Source organism: Anastrepha ludens, chromosome 3, assembly GCF_028408465.1.
Source record: "Anastrepha ludens isolate Willacy chromosome 3, idAnaLude1.1, whole genome shotgun sequence".
Taxonomy (NCBI): Eukaryota; Metazoa; Arthropoda; class Insecta; order Diptera; family Tephritidae; genus Anastrepha; species Anastrepha ludens.
Window position 1 is genome coordinate 35626073 of NC_071499.1, and position 25169 is coordinate 35651241.

At 37.7% G+C, this 25169-nt stretch overlaps 1 protein-coding gene across 2 annotated transcripts in view; it reads right to left on the bottom strand.

The window, feature by feature from the left end:
* LOC128857409 (dual specificity protein kinase splA) overlaps positions 1 to 24294 on the bottom strand; it is a 164020-nt gene extending 139726 nt beyond the window's left edge. For both annotated transcript variants that reach the window (XM_054093166.1, XM_054093164.1), the window contains exon 1: positions 22919 to 24294. The gene's annotated coding sequence lies outside the window, so the exon portion shown is untranslated. The remainder of the gene's footprint in view (positions 1 to 22918) is intronic.
* Positions 24295 to 25169: the final 875 nt, after the last annotated feature.

Consider the following 25169-nt stretch of genomic DNA (forward strand, 5'->3'; position numbering starts at 1 on the left):
ACTGGTAACTTAAAAAAGTAGCCTGGCGATTATATTCAAAGTAACAAGACAAGTTTGTCTTCAAGCAAATTAGAAGAAAATCGCTGGATTTCCCAATAGATGGCGCTGAGTCGAGGTATCTCTCAAAATCGTATTTATAATACTTATTTATTTATGTCTGAAGTTAGATGGTACAGATATTAGGGAAAATTGCAGATAATATGTATATTTGTATTTTTTTCGTTCTTTTTTTTGTATACTACGCTTAAGCATAAATTCCAATAACATTCTTCTTCTTCTTAATTGGCGCTATAACCGCTTACTCGATTTTGGCCGAATTTAACAAAGCGCGCCGTCGTTTCTTTCTCGTGCTAACCGGCCCAAGTGGGATATAGCAAGTGAAGCCAGGTCCTTCCCCACCTGATCTTTCCGACGCAAAGGAGCCCTTCCTCTTCCTCTGTTACCACCAGCTGTTATCGCATCGCATAGTTCCAGAACCGATACGTTTATATGCATTCAGACGACATTACCCAGCCAGCGTAGCCGCTGGATTTTAATTCGCTGCTCTATGTCTATGTCGTCGTAAAGCTCATACAGCTCATCGTTCCATCGCTTGTGATACTCGCCGTTGCCAACGTGCAAAGGACCAAAAAACTTACGCAGAATCTTTCTCTCAAACACTCCAAGCGTCGCTTCATCGGATGTTGTCATCGTCCAAGTTTCTGCGCCATACGTTAGGACGGGCATGATGAAAGCCTTGTAGAGTGTTAGGTATGATCGTCGAGAGAGGACTTTACTACTTATTTGCCTATTTAGTCCAAAGTAGCATTTGTTGGCAAGAAAGATTCTACGTTGGAAGTCCATTAACATTATCCTAAATTAGTACACAATAAATGTTACTTGAGTCTATTATAGAGTATTGATTTTGAGTCCGATAAGTCTGCTCTAAAAAAAACGAGAAGTAATTGAACTCGGGCAAATTTCTATTAATTGGATCATTATCATTGTAAAGCGTTTGACATAAGCCCATACGAAAAGTGTAGAAACTGCGAAGGTTTCTACATGGCACGTTAAAACCAATTAACCCAAGAAGGAATGAGTGATCAATTTTATCCGATATGATGCAGAGAAGAAATGAGAAATACTAAAGAGATCGTCTATTACTCAGCGATAATAAGCTAATTAATTGGCGACGAGAGTTATAAAATGGTTAAGAAAAATGTAAGGGCTGCAAAGCAAAACGTAGGAAAATTTTCTGCACTCCCTCCAATCGATTTATATGAATAGCGCGACAAGGCCTCCAGATAACAGCAGCGTATTATAATTTAGATCGCACAAATGAAGAGTATAGAATCTTGAATGTGTATGGGTTAGAGAATAAAAAAGAATGACGTCTAACAAATACCAGCATAGCAAGAGATTTTGAAATAATATAGCTGACATGCAAGTAAAATTGAACTTTGAATAAAAACTCCTAGCTCCTTAATCTCGTTGTATGGTAGAAACAAAGTGCAAGTTTAAAGTCGCTGAAAATTTGCATTGATTTTTTCACTAAAATTAACAAATATGTCGTGCATTCGAGGAAGGGGCTCGGCTCGAAACGCCCGAGAACCTTTAGCGGCAGGGTTGTAAAGCTCAGCAGGATAGAGACTAGTAGGATCCTGATTAGAGTATACTGGAAAATATTTCAGAATCGACAGTCTATGGGCTGGTGGAAGCAGTATTTATCACCTAAGTACAGTTGGGTCACACCTTCACCTTCAAGCGAATCGGTCAAGACATGTTGGAGTCATGAGTGCGGTCAGTTAAAAAAATGTAGTGCCGAGAAAAAGTAATTTAAAATGTGCGTTGGGGTACGTATTGAGCTGAGAGGTGATGCTCTAAAATACCAAAAGGAAGTATTTTGTCATTATCCGCAATTGAAACCTTCGAGTATGGAAATTTTGAATTAAAACCACTTTCAAGCAAAAAAATCCTTGTTTCACAATTTCTAAGAATGATAGATTGTAAGATGGTGACATCTGCGGATAACTTCGGGATGTGACGTAACAATTGAATATGCAAGAAATAGAACGAAAGAGAAGAGGGGAAATAGGTCCGTGCATAGCAAAACAAAACAATACAACAATAAAACTAATACAAATATCTAATTATTGCGTCGGCAAATCAGCTGATTCGGTCAAACTCCCTGAGAGCAGGGTGGCAGTTCGTCTCTGCATTTTTTGCTCCACGGGTTAATCCCTTTGCGGTCATATGCCTTCTCTCAGCCACCACAGCAAGGAGCCATACTAATTTTATACTGTATTTATTTATAGAACTAATAAATCTTGTTTACCCTTCATAATCTTACATGTTTTGTATCACTGCTCCTTCAACGAAAATTAATTCCGACCAGTGCGACACCCTTGCCCAAATTTTATACGACCGCAAAGGGTTAGTGGAACTACTAACAGCTATGAACTTTAATTAGCAAGCTCTTTTTGGGGAGCTCTATTAGCTTCATTTGCCATTTACGTACGGGAAGTCAATTTGAAAGCATGTAAGAAGCTTAAAAATACTATAAATCACTATCAACAAGGTGAGATCTTCACGCACCATAACGACGCCCGCGCTTTGGTATAACTCAACCATGAACAAAAAATTAACTTTAGAGTAGACAAAAAAAAAACACAAAACTCAATTTAAAGAAGAGCAAACGTTTAAACAAAATATCACATAAAAGCCATTACAATATATGTACCTACAGTAGCTGCATGATAAATTCGGACATCATCGAAAAAATATTTTCTGCGAAATATATTTTAATTGAAGAAAGGGAACACAAAATGTGAGTGGTTTTTTGGCACAGTAGTAATTTTCTAAAACAAGAAGTAAATAAAAAAAAAAAATCGTTTAAGAAAATTGGAGTGCTAAAAAAGGCATAAAATGTAGTTGTAGCGTAGGTAGTAAAAGCGAAATTCACATATGGACTACCAACGAACAAAATGATCCCTTTCACGACCATTAACAAGAATGTAAAAATTTGTGGCGCAAAATGAATCACTTTATACCTGGTGTTATCAACATAAAATTTAGGAAAAAGTGTTTCAAGTTGATCGAGCATTACTGAACCTATGTACACGTGCTTAGCGAAAATTCGATCAGACGACTTTAACTCAGCGCTGTGTAGTCTTACTTTACATTTTCTTAAAAAAAAAAAAAATACTCGTCGTTGTTTTGAAGTGCTGCTAATGAAATAATAATAACAAAACTAGTAAAGCGATACTTTGACTTTTTTACTTTGCACCCCTGGTGGACCCTTGGTGTCCACCCCTGTAATTTGGACTAATATGTAAGGATCCAAAACACAAGAGAGTAAGATTCTGCGGAAGATTTTTGCACCTTTGCACGTTAGTGACGGCGAGTATCGTTGACGATGGAACAATGAGCTGTATGAGCTTTACGACGAGATAGACATAGCGCACCGAATAAATATCCAGCGACTCCGTTGGCTGGGTTATGTCGCCCGAATGGACACAAACAGGACCCTATAGAGCATATCCGGGCCCCGGGGGAAAATTGCAAATGCGGGCCCTTTCCAATTATGTCTAACTCATATAAATACGTATGATCTCGAGTCCGGGCCCCTCTGAGAACTCCGGGCCAGGGGTAAAAAGTACCCGATGCCCCCCCCCCCCCCCCCCGCCCCTCTCGTCGGGCCTGGGCACAAACACTCCGACTCTGAAAGTATTCGATGCGGCGCCAGCTGGTGGTAGCAGAGGTGGAATGATCAGTTGGAGAAAGACTAGACTTCACAGTTGGACCCACTCTGGCGCCGATTGTACTGAATTGAACATGAAACAGTTGAGAGAAGATCAACTCCAGCGTACCAACGACAATTACATACGCTTGGGTTAAAGACTCACGACCAAAGCATATGCAGACAAGACGGTAATGCACCCTTTCGAAGTTGTTCCATCTGCTTCATAACGAAAGTATTGGAGACTATCAGCGTCGTATAACCTCCATACGTCATAGGCAGAGAGACGCAATCATGCCTTTACCCTCGATGTAGTGCAAATGAGGTCCCAGGGAAAAAATCTGCCGAAGAGGGCAGGTTTTTTTTTAGTCAGAGCAGGCCCCATATATCAATGGTTTCTGATATTTTTATTCTCTACTTCAAAAAACAAAAAAAAAAAACTTGCGTGTTTTGTTGAGGGGTTACATGGGGTTCGTGGTTTTTTGCCTTATTACTTTCTACAACATCTCAAGAATATTATCCTAAATTTTCAAGTCAAACCGAGTAATAGTTTCGGAGATACAGCGTTTGGAATGTGTCCGCTCTAAGCCACTTTTATTGTTCCTCAAAACTTTAAACGCGTTTTTCTCGGAACCGTGTTTTCATAGTCGGTTGTCAAATATACTCGAAAACTACAAAACCGATCTTGATGAAATTTTGCACAGGTTTTCGAGATACAATTTACTCGTGCTTGATCGAAAGATTGTTTTTTTCAATTACAACTATTTAAAAAAAATATCAAGCACATTTGACCGAAATTTTCATACTTTTGGAAAAATGTCTGCCAAAATTCTAATTTATACTTTTTTTCCTTCATTCAAGCACGAGTTTATAGTCTTAACAAAAACACTTATTTTTGTTTTTTTCATTTTTGATGATCCTGTCAGGAGTTATGCTGACAACGCGGACCCACCTTTTTTTCGAGGCGTCACCAGAAATGACGTCACAACGGAAAAATTTTAATTTTTTTTTTTGAAAGTTTCAGAAATTATTCTTTATATATGTATCTATAAGACAGAAAAGAGTTTGAATTAAATAAATAATTTTTTACATAGAAAAAAAAATTGAAAATAGGCCTTTTTTTACCCGACGAAACCCATGTTCCAAGCCGAGCTCAGCCGAAATCGCTTAAGCGATTATCGCGCCAATCAAGAAGAAGAAATTTGCCAAATTCAAGGCGGATACACAAAAGGTGGTGGCACTACACCAAAAACAACAATTTGCACGTTTCATTGTCAAGGTAAAGGTGGAAAGAAGGAATGAATTCGCTTTGTTTCACTCTGTGCTCACTGCTGCATGGGCACGGCGAAAGAAAAAAAAAATCAGCTGATTTACCGGTACCACCTCAAATAGATTTACCGCGGCCAAATCAATATTTAAATATTTTTAGAGTATTTTTTCACTATTTAAAAAAATTCTCTCTTCCGAGCTTGCCTTCCGCTTTAATTTTCATACGAATATTTCCAGCTGAATTTTTATTACAGCAAATTAATTTAAATATTTTGTTTTCTTACTTTTAATATAAATAAGAGTATAACCGATAATTATAATATAATTATAATTTGTTGGAAAACTATTAAACACTTCTATCTACTTCCACTTCGTTCAATTGAAATATTTTGTAGTGAGTAAAAATATTTCCTAAGGTGTCCGACTTTCGCTCGCACCCACTGTATGCTATCGTATTCGCGCAATCGGATGTCTAATAAGTAGGCATACCGGTGAATGTCTGAACTGGAACTTACTTAGGTGGGCAGCCCACAGCCCGAGCATATTCACGCATACAGAGTTTAGCTGTGTTGGCGCGCATGCGCGCGCTTCCATTAAGCATTTAGGCATTGTAAATCGCTTTGTTATAATTATTGCCATTATTTGCTATTGTGATTATTTCCATTTGTGTCTAACCATTTGTTATTATCATGCGGCGGCGGATGTTGCTCTAACAGATGTGGAATCGGCTTCATACATAAAGAATTCCATACAGCGCTGTGTACTTCTTGCGTTCTACCATCTTTTGCTCAGCTGCAGATTACACACGCAATTACTTTTTACAACAGGAACAACAACAACAGCCACCGTAACTGGATTATAACTATGGCCATTAGAGCCATTCTGTAGCCAAAAAATATAATCTTAAATCCAAGCCTTTGAATGTTGAGCCAGGCTAGCTTCGTTGCAGGAAGAAAAGGAAAGCGGAACGTAAAAAAAACAACAAAAATAAATAAATAAGTAAATATGGAAGAAAGAAAAATTTTCGCTTGTAATAAAAATATTTCAAAAGCTTTTTTCCTATGATGGCCTCTACGTAGTTGCAGCCAATGTTTCTTGTTGTTGCTGTGACTGCTGCTGTCGAAATGCACCATATTATTAGAGTCGTGCACGAGTTTCCGCACAATGGGCACTTTTCAAAAATAATGGAAATAAACTTTCATCAGATCAACAACAACAGCAACAACGATAGCCACTTACAAAACAAAAACAATCATATCAACAAGAATGCAAGAGAATAACAAAATATTAAATTGCTGATCGCGCACGCGCAACCAATTCCCCAGCTATGTATTTACGCTTTAGCTTCGGTTCATCCGTTTTATGATGTTTATCTGCTCCTCTGGCTAAGCAATTCTTACTTTCGGTCATTTTCATTGCTGCTGCAACATTTGTTGTTCTGGTTGTTGTTATTGCCGCTCTAAGTGTTTCCATTTGAGTTGGTCGGTAGGCAGGCAGGCAGCCGTTTTGCCATTTCCACTATCATTTTCTATAGAAAAATATGATTTTTTTGCCTTTGGTTTTGTTTATAAGTCAGGCTGCTGTGCTGCTGTGTTGTTGCAACAAATGCACTTTTTATTGCCGCTTTTAGTCGTTTCTAACAATGCAACAGTCGAAAGAGTGCTTCTGTTGAGGCAAATGGAAATAAACACTGCAATGGCATGCATTTCAACAGCTGAAAAGGATGTTTATGTTTATTTCCTTTTAAGTCCATTTTTTATTTTGATTATTTGAGATTTGCCTTAGCCGATTATGAAAATTAATACCTTTTTGTGAACATCCCGCGCATTCGAAGAATGAAGATATTCTCGGGGCTGTGTTATTCGAAGTGTTGAAGAGTTTTAAGAAAAAATGTGATTTTTTTGTTTCTCAAAATCTGGCAATACCAAACGGAGGAGGAATTCACAAATTGGGCCCTTCAAATACATAATCCTGGTACTAAAAGTTCTCTAGACGTTTGTTAATGAGTTTCCAGAACTAAGAATTATGACGAGTTAGAGATATTTTTTCTACTTTTTCGTTTTATTGCCTCAACGGAGGAGTGGGCGTGGGGCAACATTTGGAGGCAGGGCATGGCAAAGATGTTTACGGATAGCTCGAAGTTGGACGAAAGAGTTGGTGCGAGAGTATTATGCGAGAAGTTCCCGTACCCCTGTAGTATTCTCCAAGCGGATTTAGCCCAATTAAGGAAGCAATGGGTTGGTTGCTTACTTCTGTAATTACTGTAAAGGGCATAAATGTCTACTTCGACAGCCAAGCAGCAATTAGGCTCTTTATTTGTGCGTTCGAAATTAGTCGGGGAATGCCTAACTTCTCCCTCGATTGCATCCTAATACTTCGATATTAGCCTCAACTCTTATTCACAGTGGCATAGAGCGAACTGCTTGGCTGATGAGCTGGCTAGATAGAAGATCCTGGAGACGGTTTCATCGTAAAACAAGAGGATTGCGGTTTCCTTGAGAACCTTTGGTCTACTCCTGGAAAGATGAGCATCGCATCAACTCAGCGAGTGCAGAGCTAGTGTCCAAATATATAAAATTGCTAAATCCTTCCGGTCACGGTTAGATCGAGGGCGCTCGAAAAAGTTTTCATGACTAGCATACCTGCAGCTCTCGCATTTTGTGGGTCTTCTTACCGCACACTGCCCGTTAGGTACCCATTCAGTGAGACTTGATATTGCTTTAAGCTCTTTTTGCAGAAGCTGTTTGGAGGACGAGGTGAAATCATCTCAGCACATTCTTCTCAGCGGTGTATTTTCCCGAGCAAAGTTCGCATAGGTACATAAGGCATACGTAAGCCAATTATGACATACGAAATTGAAACTCGAGCCGCGAGCAACAGTTGGCTACACAAAGCGCGATCTTAAACGAAACGAGGAGATACGGGAGACGTGCGAAATCACGGACATAATAAAATGGAGCAGCAAGAGAAGAAAAGAATGGAACCAGCATGTAAAGAGAATTTGCGGAAGGAACATTACCCGTGAGGAGTTGCCTAATTTCCCATCGGGCGCGTCCCAGGTGGTGGATAGGGAAGCACTGGCATCTCACGAGTAGCCTTCCCTGATGGGTTAGGTTCCAGCACTCGTGTGATGACTCAAAGTTGGCATAGAATCAGAGTGTCATCCGCGAACCAAACTGGCTAGGGAGCGCTCTCGAATTAAACTCGTCATCGGTAATGGTGAGCAATAGAACTAATACTCCAAGTGGGACCCATACAAGTGACAATTCATCCGCTTCGGCGGCAGAGTCTTTCAGCTGTTGTTGTTGTTGAAGTGATTGAGGATTTCTATTGAAACGTCCTAATTAGTGACTAGAGCCGTTTGACTACCACTGTTCGCGTGTAATACCTTGTTGTTGATTTTCTTTTTTTGTTGAGTCAGATCCATTTCGTGCGATCCCTGTATAGCAGCAAACTTTTTACCTCAATGTCTGAGATTTCAATAATTCATTGTAGAAAAGGCTTACCGAAAGCGCGAAGTGTTGCTCTAGCTACACCCGGACATTCGCATAAATGGTGGAAAGACTTTCTTTCACCCCCTCCGCCTGACTGCTTTTGAAGATGGGATTGTTGAAGGTTAAGTCTAGCTGCATGATCCCCTACCTCCCAGTGACCTGTAAGAGTTGCAGTGGTACGTGAGATGCTTGGGCGAGAGCATCGTAATCGGTAATTCATCCTCTGGATGTTGTATGACGTTAATGTATGAAGGCCTCAATAAAAATGTAGTGCATGTAGTTAATTGCTTTCACCTTCTTTCGGCTAAAGCTTAGTAGTGTGAAGCGATGGATGTTTTTATTGTGTTGAATGCGATAGCAACTGGCACCGCTTCTGTTATGTCTAGTGCCGATTCTTTTCTTGCAAGCTAATCTGCTATCTCATCACCCTCTATATTCCTATGATCGGGAACCCATATCCGAGTAATTTGAAGCCAATGTCCAAGCAATTCTGGTACCTTTCTACACTGTAAAACTAGTTTGGATGAAATGGAATTGGAATCTAAGGCCTTGATAGCTGCTTGACTGTCTGAGAAGATAGTTACTTTTGCACCAATTTCTTTATAGTGTTTTAGTGATTTGCAAGCTTCCCTGATTACTAATAGTTCTGCCTGGAACACGCTGGCATATTCGAGATAATTTGAGCGGCTCCGAATAGATGCCAGCTCCCTCACCACAGTTCATCTTAGAACCGTCAGTGCAGATTTCCATATTTCTGTGCTTGTAGTAGTAGTAGCAAAAGAACTTCGAGTCGACTGGAGCGCTACTTGCGATATTATTCGTGTATGCTCCAGCTACGGCTACTGCTTTCGCTTCTGTTGCTCTGCTACTACTGTCATAGCTGCTATTTGGGCACTGTTCGTTTTTGTTTTGTTGCGTGCATTTTTTGTATGCGTTTTTGCGGTGCTACATTGAAAATATAACCGACAAATTATGTAGTGTAGGTTGTTGATATGGCTGAATACTCGTAAAACTCAATCGCTGAGAATTTTATCAGAGATTTTTAAACGATCAAGATATACTTCTTAATCTTAAGGCTGACATAGTTTGTTAGTGGCATACCGCGTCTTCTCCTCATGGCAATGGTAATGGTAATGGTTGTACGGGTTAGGCTAAGGCCTTTATGCACTGCGACCAGATTGTCCTATTGTGCCCTCCTTAGGAGGGAGCAATAGTAGGCCTTCCTTCTCTAGTAGGTACGAGCCCAGAATTCTGCGTCTCCCGTGGCCTACTGGCTCACAGTTGGTGATTAAGTGTTCCATAGACTCCTCTTCATCACAGCTGAACCTGCATAATCTCCTCATAAATACATAGGTAATTTCGTTATAAGTATTGACCGGTATACCAAAAGTAATGAGCGCCGGTTTTTCTCTATAGTCACCAAGTACTTTGTACCCAAGTACTCACCCCGGTGAAAGCCACACTGTCGGCCCTTGTGTTGAAACCAATTACGGTTTTATTGGAATAGTTAATGATGTGGCAACTAAAGACAGTGCTGCACAACACCTTTGTCACATAAGATTCTTAAAATTAAACAACAAAAATCAAATAGGCAAACAAATATTTGTTATCGATTCTCTTACCTTCCTCCATTGAGTCTCAAAGTGACCAATTTTTAAAGTAAATTGACTGTTTGTCATACTCATTCAGCAGGCAAAGTCCAAATATGTATTTATGCACGCCTCATTGTATGTGCATGCACAGATGATTGAATAAGTACGAATATATTTATACACACATTCTAAATATCTCGCTTGCCTTTACCCATTTATGCGTCAATGTTGTTTTGGTTTTATTGTTGTATTTCTACTAAGTAACACACATACTTGTTGCATGCCACAAGTGCATGCCACGCGCAAAGTGCCGCTTTTTGTTTCGCTCTAACCGGCTTTTGTTATTATTTTCCTTTTATAGTTGTATTATTTCTCATTTGTTTTATTTCTTACACTATCTCATTCGTGCCACTTTTCATTTTTACTCTTTGTTAAAATTTGATAATATTTCTTTCTTTTTTATTCACTTATCCTCCACTACTTAATAAGCAGCTTGTATGTATGTGTTTTTGCATAAAATTAAACATCGATGCCGTTAAAAAGTAAACAAAGTACAGCCAGCTGTTTGAGTTTTCCAAGCTTGCCTCATTAATATTTTCAATTATCGACTTCGACTTTACATTCAAGATAAGCTGTACTTAGTTAGCTGCAGCGCATAGTGGAAGGAAAATTTTAATACGAAAAGTGAACGCAAACATCTTTTATTCGAAATTTGAAAGCAACATTAAAAAAAAGGCAAAATTGGCTTGCCACTTACTTCGTTAGCGAAAACTGTTTCGTAAGCAGAAAAGAAGAGATAAACCTATCAGAAAGATTAAAGGCTACTCAAAAACAGACTCCAGTTGTAGATAGTTTATAGAAACTTCATAGGTTCATATGTGCGCATATCTTTGTATATAAATGGAAATAAGTATTTCAAAAAATATCAAAACACTAAGAATAACATTTTTTCAGTTTGAAAATCGAAATCAAAAGTCGATATGGAGTATAAGCACCGTAAATTGAGTTGTTATGAGAAGGATTTATTATTTACTTTAAAAGTTTTTTAAGAAATCTGGACCAAAAATCTGATTTCCCGTCCCGATTTGTCGATATAAGACATCAGCGATTTTGCTCTAAAAAAATTAATTCATCATTGATCTTCAAAAATGTCACTTCTAATATAAGCACGATGTACAGTGAACTCTCTCTTAAGAGGACACCTAAGGAACTGAAAAATTGTTCCTCCTATGGGAAGCGTCCGCTTATGAGAAAAGCGTAAAAAAGTTAAAATAATTTCTGACTGCTCTTTAATGTTCAATCAGTTTTATTCAAGGCGAATGAATATATTAAAAGTGGCACCGGCAAATCCGCTAATTTGTTGTTTTTCTTTCGCCGTGTTCGTGTGGCTGTCAGCCCAGAATGAATCAAGGCGAATTCATTTTTTGTTTTCTACTTTGCCAATACTTTGCTTTGACAATCAAATATACAAAATATTGTTATTGGTCTAGTGCTACCTTTAATGAATGCGGCTTGGTTTTATTTCCAAAACCAGAACAGACAAATATTTAACAAAATGAACTGAATTTTCATTACGATGAAGAAACACGAGAAATGTAAAACACAAATTTTGTTGTACAAGGTATTGAAATTCATTTGAAAAATTTAGAAATTTTAGCTTCGCGAGTTTTCCCTTTAATTTCAATATCTTGGAGGTGTAGTGGAAGATCAGTAAGCAATTCAAGGCCTTTGAGGTCAATGTGATATAAAGAAATAGTGCTTAGTTTTCTCGTTGCTAAAGAAGCCTCTTTATAAGAAGAGTTAACTTATTTTCTAATTCATCTTTAGAAGAGTTGACCAGCGTGAGTTGGCACTTCAGTATTGATATTTTTTGCTTGTGTATCATTTATGAACACTTGATGGACGCCAATAAGAAAAACGCCCGAAAATTCTACAGAAGGTTTCAAGACCGGAGCGTTTTCTGTAAGAACAAAGACGGTGATCTGGTGACTGACATGCAGAGCGTGCTTAAATTATGGAGGGAGCATTTCTCGAACCTCAATCTTTGACGACGGAACTGTCGTTTCGCTACTCAAACATGACCAGGTGAGAATAGCGGTAACCGGCTAAAGAAAAACCAAGCCGCGGCAACCGACGGACTATTCGTTGAGTTATTGAAACCAAACAATATTCGACGGGGACGCCTCATGTTGGAGTGTTTGAGTGAAAGATTCTGCGGAAGATTTTTGGAACTTTACACGTTGGTGACGGCGCGTGACGTAGGCGTTGGAACAATGAGCTGTATTTGCTTTACAGCTACAGCGGCTTCGTTGGTTGTGTCATATCGTCCGAATGGGTATAAGTGCTTCGGCGCTGAAAGTATTCGATGCGGCACCAGCTGGTGGTAGCAGAGGAAGAGAAAGGCTTAAGCGATTATCGCACCAATCAAGAAGAAGACGATTTTTGTGGAAAAAATATTTTTAAAAACTAATTTTATTTATTAAAAACTCGATTTTTGAAGGTACTTTCGAAGAGGTCCAGCTGGTTGGTTGGTTGATTGGTTAATTGGTTTAAGTGGTGATTCCTCCAGAATCCAACTAGCGCTTCCGCACTATTTTGCTGCCCCATCCTCGCTACCAACTGGTTTACCAGTTATTTACAGCAAGACTATTTCCAGTATGTGCGGTTCTGGAACCTTATCAGGTTGTTAACATCTAAGCCAGACAGCTGTTCAAGACGCTCGAACAGCGGTTTGCTCAGGGTTAACATTCTGTCCTTCCATAGGGCAGGGCATTCGCAGAGGAAATGGAAGATTATTTCCTTTTTCTCCGGTTGTTTGCAACTGTGATAGTGTATGTTGTGAGGGATGCCCATTTTACCTGCTTGTTCCCCCACAGACCAAAAGCCAGTTATGACTGCCGTTAGGCCCCAGGCGTCCCGTCGTTTCATGTTTATCCGTGTTAACGACTGCTTAAGGTTGTAGGTGGGCCATAACGTTCTGCTAATTTTGCATTTCGTCTGGTCTCTCCATCTACAATCCGCGATTCGAAGGTATTTTAGGAAAATCGCACTCTTGACTGCACCTAATGGTGTGAATACCGATTCTGCAAGAGCGTTATTCATGGCAGATCCTCCTTCCAAGTTCATCTGCGTTTTCATTACCTTTAATGCTCCGATGTCTTGGGACCCAGATTAAGGTAACTTTATGGTTTTCACGGTCCAGCTGACGTGTGTCTAAATATTTTTCAGAAACATTTTGGTGCAAGCCCTGTTGTTTATAATATCGATGGAGAAGCAATACCGTTGTTTTTTTTTGCTTTTTTCTTGTATGGACACTGATACAGCCTGTAATACATACTTATACATGTACACCGATACCTCCTCTTGGCGATTTCGTTTTTCGGGATGTGCAGATTCAATAACCAAAAAACGTGCATAGAGATATGTGGCATCGATGCTGAATTTTCTCCCGCGCCCATCATTAGTTATACCACACCCTTTACTTTCTTTAGCAAAAAGCGCAATTTACCCTATTGTGTTTTTTTTTGTTAATATTCTAATTCCACTTCGCTTCAACGTTTTGTACATCAACCCATTTCTGAGCATGAGAATTTCTTTAGAAATTAAATTTATAAAATTTACTATTCTCGTCTTGATATGGCCGGCGGCGGTGAAAAGTAGCTAAGCAGCGGAGAAGAATAAAAATAAGAATTAAAAAAAACAGCGAGATGAGTCAGTTTGGTTGAAAGACTTGAAGGTACCTTCTGTGGATCAAAGCAAAAAGCAATCAGCCAGACGCTTTATCTGAAAAGGCTGTGCTAATACATAGAATTATGATTTCATGGTTTTATCAGCCACACATACATACGAAGCACATATTCCCTTGCATCACACAAACAAATATACAGGCACATATGTATATTTACCGCCACTTGATGTTGGCTTTCGCACTATCCAAAATTCCATTTCTTTCATTATTTTTTGCTTACACTTTGTTTCACTTTGATTTTTATTTCATTCATTCAACATTTTTATTTCCAAGCTTTTATTTTGATTTATTTATTAATGCATCTTTTATTTTAAATGTGGCCACCATAAACTACTAGAGGAGTAGTTGCTTTCAAATTGCTTGCAAACACTTGTTGTTTTTGTTTTTTTCCCCTACGTTATTGGTGTGTGACTCCCGCAGGCGATGGATCGCCGCGCAAACCACAACACTCCCGAAGACAGAAAACAAAAAAAGAAACAGAAAAAATACAAAAACCAAAAAACAAAAAAAAAACCAAGACGCATCACAACCGAAGTAACACGGCTAAGTGGAGGTGCAGAGGCAGTCGTGTTGTTGGCTACGCGAAAGCGACGTACTGGCGACAGCAACACTGTCAAATGAACAACCGCATCAATGTGGTCGCTTTAGAAAAATCTACAAATAATAAAAAATCAATTGAAAAAGCGAATATCGACACAAAATTAAAAAAAAAACCAAAACCAAAAACAAAAACAAAAGCAACTACTACACCAAAGTACGAGCAGCAATCTGATAAAACAAGAACACAGAAAATGAGCCAGAAATGAGCTCTGCAAGAAGCAAGGGAAGGAAGGGAGGCATGAAAATGTGTAGATATTTTTTAAAATTACCCTGTAGGGAATCAGAGACGGAGGCAGGAATCAGAACCAGTAATTCGGGGTAGTCAGATGTATTTCAGGGAGTTTTAAATATACCACAAAATTCCAAAGTACATTTTGTGCTTTTTGAAGTATTACTCCCTAAATACGTTTCCAACTATTCGAGGTACATTTGACGTTTGAAGCGTTTTAAAGTTCTGTAACTAAGTTTGATGTTGTTGTTGTTGTAACAGCATTATTATCAGTTACTATCGCGCCGGCTTTAGGCAGGCGATCGAGCCGCGCTGTAGGCTATTGCATTGGGTCACAGGTTGCGTATAGTGAATTACCTTGAGATATGGCCATTGCCTGCGAATAAATTTTTCCTAAGAAATAAACAGTCACAGACAAGATGTGGCTGGTGGTTATGAACGTAGTCCATTCGACAGTGGGCTCTGTACAATCTTATAATAGGACTATGAATAAGTTCGTGCGGTTTTTTTCGAAATTTGAAACTTTATTGACGTAAAATGGTTACAAATTTAATATTCAAAATATTGTCCATCGCTTACTACTACTTTTTCCCATCTTTCTGGCAATTCACGGATTCCCCTTGTGAAAAATTCGGTCGGTTTTGCCGCAATCCACGAATCGATCCATTTTTTGACTTCATCGTAATTACGGAAGTGCTGGTCAGCCAGGCCATGTTGCATCGATCGGAAGAGATAGTAATCGGATGGCGCAAGGTCTGGACTATACGGCGGGTGGGGTAGGACATCCCATTTGAGCGTTTCTAAGTATGTTTTGACCACTTGTGCAACATGTGGCCGAGCATTGTCATGTTGCAAAATAACTTTGTCGTGTCTATCGGCGTATTGCGGCCGTTTTTCTCGCAGTGCTCGGCTCAAACGCATCAATTGTCGTCGGTAGACATCCCCCGTAATCGTTTCATTCGGTTTCAGTAGCTCATAATACACAACACCCAGCTGGTCCCACCAGATACACAGCATAACCTTCAGGCCATGAATATTCTGCGCCGACGTCGATGTTGAAGCATGGCCAGGGTATCCATACGTTGCCCGACGTTTTGGATTGTTGTAATGGACCCACTTTTCATCGCCAGTCACAATTCGATGCAAAAAACCCTTTCTTTTGTGCCGTTGAAGCAGTTGTTCGCATGCCATAAAACGGCGTTCAACGTCTCTTGGCTTCAATTCATACGGCACCCAATGGCCTACCTTTCGGATCATTCCCATGGCTTTTAAACGTTTGGAAATGGTTGATTGATCAACTCCCAAAGTTTTTGCAACCTCTTCTTGCGTTTGAGCCGGATCTTGATCGAGCAATTCCTCCAATTCGGTATCCATGAACTTTGGCGGCGCACCCTCGCGTTATTCGTCTTCCAAGCCAAAATCACCACTTTTAAAGCGTGCAAACCACTTCTGGCACGTTCGCTCAGATAGAGCATGCTCACCATAAACTTCCACCAAGATACGATGACTTTCGGCTGCTTTTTTCTTCATATTAAAATAATGAAGAAGAATTCCCCGCAAAAACACATTATTTGGCACGAAATTCGACATTTTCAAGTGTGGTAAAAATATTGTTGTTTACGCTTCAAATAAAAAACTTATACTGACGTTTGTGCCTTACGACAGTAGCTCTCCAATGAATGTTTGGAAATGTGGATCGATGGAATAATAATCAACTTACGCCATCTGTTGTAAAACCGCACGAACTTATTCATAGTCCTATTAATTTGACTACAAGTTCAAAGCCATCACCGAGAACGCGAGGAAGCGCCGCCTTATAATAAGCTGGTCTAGAAATTTTGGAAAAATTGATTTTTTTTTGCATATTTTCAAAGTTTCGACCTTCAAAAATATGCCCTTCAACGGATTTTTCAAAATTCGAATTATTTTCGGAGATACTGCGGATTTTGTAACATGGCGTCTCAGCCGGTCGAGTGGAGCGAATCGCACAATGAACGGCAGATGTTACCGGACGACTTGAGGACTCGTTCTTCCCAGAAAATCTTTTGTATAGCACACAACCTTTATTTATTCTTTACATATATATGTATATACTTTATACTTCTATAATATATACCTGGAAATATATCGCCGAATAATCCAGAGTGAGACGTAAATATTATGATCTAAGTTATTCTATTGCAATTGTTGCTCAAACTTCAAACGCGGTTTTCTCAAAACTACTTTTTTTGAGATGGTCGTCATGATATCTCCAGTTCTACTTGACCGATCGCTTTGAAGTTTGAAAAGAATTTTTTTTTATACATCTGCCCATCGGGCCTGCCTCGGATTTTGAAAAATTTAAGTATGAAGTATTTTTAAAAAATTTGAAAAGGTAAAAAAGGAGGGTAAAAAAATTGTTTTTTTCAAGTTGACGGCATTTTGAGAACTTTTTTTCTTTGATTTGGCGTAATCCGATACCGACATCCTAACTAATGAAGAATTTTTTTAATTCGTTTGTTTTTGATAACTAAAAGGGTTGGAATCATGTCAACCATGCAGCACCGTTTTTTATGTAGCCCGCACTTCGCCGGCCTGTAATTCCACGATTTTTTATTTTTTTCTAACTAATTTTTTTTTATACTTTTTTTATACTTTTCCAATATTAATAAAAACCATAAAAAAGGATAATAAAAATGTTTTTCATTTTTTTTTATCTTAGTTTTAAAAATACCTAAAATTAAGGCGTCTAGACAAGAATACCCCCTAAAGCTCAAAGCAGCAGCTGTCTTGTAGCAAGCGGCTGAAAAACGAAGTGGTGCTCCCACCAGCTACATAAATCTAAAATGCCAGCCCATCGTACGGATAGAGACCCTGGGCTAACAACCTATCCCTACTGATTAATATTTGTTACTGAAACCATAGAAGTATTCATACTTCATAAATATAAATATTGATGTCATCGTATGTCAGATGATGTCAGAATCTAAGTCCAAAAGTCCTGTCTCAACGAACAAAACTAACACTCTGCAAGGCTCTTATTATGCCTGTCCTAACGTCTGGCGCCGAAGCTTGGACGAGTACAATATCCGATGAGGCCTCACTTGAAGTGTCTAGAGAAAGATTCTGCGGAAGATTTTTGGATCTTTGCACTTTGGTGACGGCGAATATCGCAGGCGATGGAACGATGAGCTGTATGAGCTTGACGACGACATAGACATAGCTCAGCGAATAAAGATCCAGCGGCTACGCTGGCTGGGTCATGTTGTCCGAATGGCGATGCTAGCTGGTGGTAGCAAGAAAGAGGCCTCATCTGCGTTGGAAAGATCAGGCTTCACTCGGTGTTTCCAACTGGCGCATTTTAGCACGAGAAAGAAACGACTGGTTTGGACTGGTGGACTTGTTAAACTCGACCAAAATCGCGTAAGCGGTTATCGCGCCAATCAGGAAGAAGGATCTGATTGTACACAAGCGAAGACAATGCGTATCCTAGCTTTACTCCTGTACTACGTCGTTCTATTTCTGGTTAACCCAATTGTTACGACACAGCCAGAAATACTCTCACGGATGGCGCAATTTTGTAATCTATCACTCTTAGGTTTAGGAATAATTTGACGAAAATACTTCTATTATTAAGGCCGGCGGGCCAATTAGATGTCCTAAATTCAGTAGTTTTCGCGAAGCGTTGTAGGATGAGAAAAAAAACAATTAGCCAAATGAAGTTTTGGGGATAGTTTAATATATATTTGAACTAAAAAAAAAAATTTGTACAATCTCCAACAATATATTGTAAGCCGAGTTATCAATAGATTCCCAGAGCGCCTTGCCACTGAAGTATCCAACTTCTGTACAAGATACAAATTGCAATTTTCATCTGAAAACAAAAAAAAAAAGAAGATTATTAATTTTGATGTAATTATCTTCGATGTGAACTAAGAAAATTGGGAGAAACACGTAAAATTCGAATTTTTGGGGAAGGTAGAAAAAAAAGTGGTTTTTCAAGGAAAAAAAAAACTCTTCAACTGGGTAAAAAAGTCACTTAAAAAGTTTTTGGATGTTTTTTTTAGTTCACATAGAAGAGAAAACAATACTGAAGATAACGCATTTTGAATGAAATGGATAGCTCGTTTAGTTTTTTTGCAATCGTGTACATAAATTAGGTAAAATCGTGAAAATGAAAAGCCGAGAAAACGCGTTTCAAACTACAACAATAAGCGCACGGTTGCTCGACGCCGCACTACGCTCGGCTCTGTAGCTCTGCAAATACTTGGAATTTAACTCTGAAAATTTGTGTCTCATGTTCTTGAATATCTAAGCTATTGATTTCAGGAAAAAAAAATCGATTTTTTTGACCTTTTAATTGGCCCGCCGGCCTTAATATGAAAATCTAAATAATAAATACCTTTAACATAAAAGCGTAACAAAATTTTTATTTTAATTCAGTACTACAAAGAAGCGTTGCAAAAGTACCAAATAAACAATAAATATCTCGGTCAGATTAGGTCCTTTTTCTAAAACAACGTTTCTACTAGTAGCATTGCAATCACTATTTGTCAAGCGCTTCCAACAGGGTAAGCACACGCAAGGGTGTGTGTATAGGTACATGTCCACACATGTAAATATGCTTGTGTTCTCTGATCAGAGCTCGAACTGTAAGATTTCTAAAGTACAGGTACACACCTACACATGTGTAAATGGATTTTGGATTGGTGTGTGCTCGTCACAGCTGAGTTACGATGAAGAAGGAGAGCTAGACGATTCTCAAATCAGTTGTGGTGTGCGGCAATAGGTAGATCTTTCTTTGGCTGTCCCCTGTGCATGGATGTATATGAAATATCTGTTTACTACTGATTAATGTAACTTTTAAGGCCGTTTGTTTTATATGGATATGAATACCAATGTTGCATTTTTCTCTTACGTGATCAACCTAAGGAAACCCATACTACTTAAAAAAAAAAAAATACCCTAAATTAAATCATTCAAAGTTTGAATATTTTGGATTTTCAAGCTGCCAAATTGTATACAATTTAGTGTTTATGCAACGATTTGATCTTCAATAGTATTTCAGACTTCCTAAATACTGTAGCATATTTCAAGCTGAAACCTATGCCGCAACAAAACCAATTGAATTGGCTTTCGTATTAACTCCTCTTAATACTCGTCGAAATATGGAGCGGCTATTAAAGCAATTATGACTTGGACTAACTAGAAATGTGTTGAACAATGCAAATCCAAAATGGATGAACTCTGCAGAAATGGGCAGGCCCCTATATACTGGATAGCAGGACACCAAGGAGTGGAAAGAAATGAGAGAGCCGATGAGCTCGCTAAGGTAGCTATTTGCTCGCCGAGATTGAGCACGTCAGAAATATACGCATCACTCTCCTTTTTGAAAACGAAACTAAATGAGGAAACGCAGTCGATATGGGAACACTGAACATCATACAAAACTGCCAAAATTTTGCTAAGAACTTGGAATACGAAAACTACAAACTAAAAAATATTGGTTGGATTACTGAAGGGACGCTGCCAAAATGGTATTAGTTTAGAGCAATTAGTTGCCACTGCCCTGCTCTTTGTAGAACTCGACAAATTAATTATCATATTTTTCATCCTTGAAGGTTATTGCTGACAAAAGGCTGAACGGTTTGTTAAAACTCGTGAAGACGTAAGAATTACATAAAATAAAATTCGAATCCAAGTGCATAGCACTGGTAACACAATGGAGCCTAGCGATCTCAGTGAGACTTTTTTACAAATCAGCGAGCACTACCTAGCTTAAACTAGTGTGTATGTTTGAATAATTGCGATCATATTCGAGAAGAACTCCAACTCGATCTATTTTTGAACCACTTTTTCTTGCATAGCAGGCCTCTGGCACGCCAAAAGTAGATTTTCAAGTCATCAATCGGTGTAGGTTCTTCCCCATAGACTTGTGGGGCTCTATATCAACTAAGTAGTCAATTGGCAGTCTCATTACTTTAAATAATTTCAGTAACCCAAGTATCGTGAAGGTACATGCGCCGAGGTTGCTGCCTTGCTGGGACAAAAAGAACGCTAGGTGGTGCAGGAGACGAAATATTAAATTTATGGCTCGATTTGGTTTTTGATGGTGGTGGTGGTGGAGGTGTTGTCTGAGTCACACAGTCCAGATCCAATTAGCACAAAATATGCCATTTTGTTACACTACGTGGAGATCCCCTGCTTATTATATTTAACTAGCTGTACTCGGCGCGTTGCTACTCTGCAGCGTCACCTGGTGGCGAGTGGCATCAATGAGCATATCCTACAAACCTTCTCCGTGGAAAAATACATATATATATACCAATTTTTATAATAATCGGCTCAGTAGTTTTTGAGTTCATCGATGACATACAGACAAACATTCATTTTTATATATAAAGAAGAAGATATGAGTCAAACCATCTTGATTTGTCTACGAATCTGCCTATGTCGTCTTTTTTCCTTTCTGCAATTTCTTTCAAGTTAACCATCGAGAATTCCTCCAGTGTACTATGTCGGACAGCACCCAGGTTTGGGCACTCACGCAGATATTGAAAGATTGCTGCTTAGATTTTTTTTTGAGCTTTATGCTTTTTTTAGCTTCTACATCTTTCGTTGTACAGCCATCCCATCACCTTCATCAGCGGCTGGTTATTGTTGACGTAATTCTGAATATGCCAGCTCGAGTCTTTCTGAACAACTCAGTTCTGGAACCATCTTGATTTGTCTACGAATCTGCCTATGCCCTCTATTTTCCTTTCTACAATTTCTTTCAAGTTAACCATCTAGAATTCCTTCAGCATTCTATGTCGGAGAGCACCCAAGTTTAGGCACTCACGCGGATAGTGAAAGAGTGTTTCCTTAGATTTTTTTGATTGCGGTTTCTACATCTTTCGTTGTACGGCCACCCCATCACCTCCATCAGCGACCGGTTATTGTTGACGTAATACTGAATATGTCTGCTCGTGTCTTTCTGAGCAACTAGTCAGTTCTGGATTTGTTGAAATTGAGTGATGTTTGTTTAGTTATTTTACAGGTATCCGTGTTAGTCCATCAGTCAACGGCCTGCTTCTGGAATAGCGAGAAGATTTGCCTTGTGCTCGCGCCTTGGGGACAGCCTATTTCTACCACTTCGGATTAGTTATAGGATGTCCCCCTGTTTTAGCAGTTATCAGCTTTCTCATTTCTTTCTATGTTTCTATGGGCAGGTGCCCACGTGAGAGTGATATTTGTCGTGCGCGTTACAGGATTAAGTTCTTCTTTGCAGTGTCCGACGATTTTTGAATTGGTTGTAGGTGACTTTAAAACTAAGATGGCTGCTTCACTGGATGGTGGATGGTTTCTTACTATCCTGCATGCTTTTCTTATCCCAAGAACTTCTATTTGAAAGGTTATATTCGCAATATACGCCTGTGTGCATATCAATAGCAGCGCGACACAATTTTCACCTATTCTTATTTTATTTCTCCATATTATCTTATTTTTTCATAATAGGAAAAGTTTCAAACTTCTCATAAAGTGAAAAAAGTTCGAAAAATTTCAAAAGTCTTCAAAAATCTTTGTATGCAGCTTAAGTGGCTTAAAATTCGGGCTGATTTTTAATAATGTTTTTCTTCTCATGTTATGCGTTTTTTTCAGATAATTACCCATAAAGTTTTAAAAAATATTTTCAATTTTCATCAACATTTCAAAGTTTTTAGACGGAATTTTTAGAAAAATTCTCTGCATGCAGCTTAACGCGACTCAAAATTTGCGCTGATTTTTGATAATTTTTTTTCTTCTCGTGTTATGCATTTTTCTCACATAACTTCCTATAAAGCTTAAACAATTTTTTTTAAATTTTCATCAACATTTTCAAACTATGTAGACGGAAATTTCAGAAAAATTCTTTAAATGCAGCTTAAAGTGACTCAAAATTTGCGCTGATTTTTGATAATTTTTTCTTCTCGTGCTTTGCATTTTTTCACATAACTTCCTATAAAGTTTTAAACTTTTTTTTTAATTCTCATCAACATTTCAAACTTTTTAAGCAGTAATCTTAAAAAAATTCTTTGTATGCAGCTTATTATACTCACACTAAGAAAAAATTGTAAATGTTTTACTTTAGAGAGACAAAACATTGGGCTTAGGGCAAGAAATTGTGTTCGTAGCATAGACCAGAGAACCAAGTCAGGATTGATTTTATATTATTTAGGGATTTGAGAAAAATTTTTGCAAGAAAAAAAGTTGGTTAGTTTCAGTTGTATTTGGCCAAACGAAAATAATAAAAATCAAAAATCAACTTACCTATTTCCAATTTGTTTTTTCTGCTTTCGCCGGTGATTTATATTATCGCACAATAATACGTCACGAAAACTATGTATTTTACAATTTTTCTTTTATATAAAACAATTTTTAACTTTTCTTTTTTTAGTTTCGAATTGGCATTGGAACCAGGCAGGATTTGTTAAAGATTAAAACATTTGTTTTTTCTCTGGCTTTTAATAGTATTTTTATAGTAATTTTCTATGATTCAGCAGCTGAAAAGCTTTCTTATTTGGTAGTTTTTTTTTTTAATAAAATATCAGTAACAGCTTCGTAGTGTGCAGGTAAATTAAATAATTTTAGGTGATGTTAAATTTTTTTGTTTATTTTTCAACTAATTTTTTTAATTTTTACGGATGGTATTTTAGTCACTTGTGCTTAAGTCTTTTTAGTTTAAGTCTGAATTTGTCGACAATTCTTGTTGTGATGAGTTTTCGTATTTACAATTATTTTCACTTAGTTAATCGCTTCAGCAAATTTTTTATTTATTTCTTTCCAAAAACAAAGTTTCTAGAGTTCATAATATTTTACTTATTTTCCGCAGTTTAAACTTTTTTTTGAACTAATGTCTGATATATTTAAATATTCAAAAAAAAATTGGTCTAATTTGCTATATATTCAAATATAATTACAAACATTTTTTTGGGCAAATTTCCTATTCAATATCGCTATCTGATCATTTATTGGTATTTAATAATGAAAATAGCTATTGTATTAAAATTATTCATGTTATTCGCACGCAGATTTTATAAGTTAAAATTTAATTTTTCGAGTTTTGTTTAGTTGTTTTTTTAATTTCCTGTTCTGCTCTGTTCTGTTATGTTATGCTCAAATAAATTACATAGAGAATTTGTAAGCCTCTATTCTCGTAATCATATTTAATAAATATTTCTAATAAATTTCTAAGTATGCGGTTTTTAAACACACTTTTCGCAGTACTTTCATATATTTCTTTCCTTTTTCAATTTTTATTTATTTTTAAAAATTCTTCAGTTCACTTTTTAATTCATTTTTGTGTGTATTTTCTTCTTTTAATTTAAACGCAGTCACTGTATTTTTTTCACGTTCTCACATTTTCGTTTTCAACATTAAACAATCATTTTCATCCTTACATCAACATTGTTTCTGAACACACAGCAATTTTCGCTTATCGAATTCAAACACAACGTTCTTTTTATTGGTTACTACACACTCACACACACTTTAGCATTTCGTTCTTTACATATTTTTACTATTTATTACCTCAATTCGTTCAATTTTACCGACGCGCATTCAACGCAAACCAACTTCAAAGATCGCCAACGGATGACTGCCGTTGCAGCGAGGCCACAAAGCAAATACAACGCACCAACTCAGCAAACTGAACAACCGAACAAGCGAACAACCGACCGGTCTATTAACTGTGTATCAATGGACAACAACGTTACGGAGTTCAAATGGAGTGTGTAGTGAAAGAACTGGCTTCTTGTTGTTGTTGCCGCAAGCAAAAGCTCCACATTAAAGCCGCACTTGAAAGCGCTTAACTTTTCAAGTTGATATTTGCTTTGAATTTAACAACTCAAATGAGAACTCTGAATCTCTCTTCTTCAACTCTTTTGTTTTTGAGTAATGTGCGTAAGTTCTTGAATGGGATTAGCTGAGAGGTGTATTGGTGCTTTTTTTGTTTTTGGTTTTTGTTTAGTGAGAAAGTTGTATGCATTGGAGGAGAGTGAATTGTTTGTTTTCTTTTAGAGATACGTTTATTGAAATAATATTTTATTTAAATTAATTACAATATTTTTTAACATTTTTGGATAGAACTGTTCTTGATTATTTACAGTATTTTTTTTTTTTAAATCGCGGAAAACGTATTTTACTTTTTTTAAAAATGTTTTTCCCTATTCACTTTTATGTTTCATTACTGTTTATATTTGTTATATTATATTTATTTTGTAATATTTAGAAAATGGTGCATTCTCCGGGCAAAGGAAAATTATGTTTACCAAGGTAAAGGGTGGTTAAATTTCAAGGGCCAATGTTGAATGTGAACCGCACCTAAACGTCAAGTTTTTTTCTGCATTTCATTTGACATTTTTCAATGTCAGATTAACTCCATTTGAGCTATGGAAAAATACACAATCGAGCAAAGCGTTAAAGTTATTCAGGCTCATGTGATTTGACACCGTTAGACTACTTTCTTTGGGGTTATTTGAAAGAAAAGGTGTACGTCGATAAGCCAGCAATAATTCAAGAG